At 33.5% G+C, this 1,035-nt stretch overlaps 1 non-coding gene across 1 annotated transcript; it reads right to left on the reverse strand.

The window, feature by feature from the left end:
• Window positions 1–579: 579 nt before the first annotated feature.
• On the reverse strand, window positions 580–688 carry LOC133076706 (U6 spliceosomal RNA). Its single transcript, XR_009697595.1, has one exon. It is a non-coding gene; the product is annotated as a U6 spliceosomal RNA (small nuclear RNA).
• Between the last annotated feature and the right edge of the window lie 347 nt (window positions 689–1,035).

The raw sequence follows: 1,035 nt of genomic DNA on the forward strand, positions 1-1,035 counted from the left end.
TGTTGTGTTAATTTCTGCTTTACAGCAAAGCAATTCACTTATATATCTATATACATTCTTTACAAAATTCTTTTCCATTATGGTTTATCACAGGATATTGAATATAGTTCCCTGTGCTATACAGTAGGACATTGTTGTTTATCCATTCTATATATAATAGTTTACATCAGCTAATCCCAAACTCCCATCCATCCCTCCCCCTCCCACCTCTCCTTTGGCAACCACAAATCTGTTCTCTATGTCTGTGAGTCTCTTTCTGTTTCATAGTTAGGTTCATTTGTGTCATATTTTAGATTTCACATATAAATTATATCATATGGTATTTGTCTTTCTCTTTCTGACTTACCTCACTTAGTACGATAATCTCTAGGTCCATCCATATTACTGCAAATGGCATTATTTCATTCTTTTTTATGGCTGAGTAGTATTCCATTGTATATATGTGCCACACCTTCTTTGTCCACTCATCTGTAGGGGGCATTTAAGTTGCTTCCATGTCTTGGCTATTGTGAATAGTGCTGCTATGAACATAGGGGTGCATGTATCTTTTTGAATTTAGTTTTGTCTGGATATACGCCCTCAAATATGGAATGCTTCATGAATTTGCATGTCATCCTTGCACAGGGGCCATGCTAATCTTTTCTGTATTGTTCCAATTTTAGTATATGTGTGCTGCTGAAGCGAGCATGAGAATTGGAATTATCAGAGTACTTTTTCCATAGACTCCAGAATAACTAAGCTCACCAAGGTTAAATAGAAAACAGGTGGGAACTAACAGTTTATAATTAATCATTGATATGAATATCAGTGATATCTGGGTCACTCTTGGCGATATTCTATAACTAATAAAACAATTAATTACAATAATTTGGAAAATATTATAAGCAAGGTGGAGATTATAGTAGATAATAGATATTCATTAAACATTAGGTCTCCCACTTTCCCATTTTTTACTGAAAAATAATAGCTACAATAACATCATCAACTACAAAATTACAAAATACCATGTTTGTCACTAGAAGTTTATTCATAGAA

Source organism: Eubalaena glacialis, chromosome 16 (assembly GCF_028564815.1).
Source record: "Eubalaena glacialis isolate mEubGla1 chromosome 16, mEubGla1.1.hap2.+ XY, whole genome shotgun sequence".
Lineage (NCBI taxonomy): Eukaryota > Metazoa > Chordata > Mammalia > Artiodactyla > Balaenidae > Eubalaena > Eubalaena glacialis.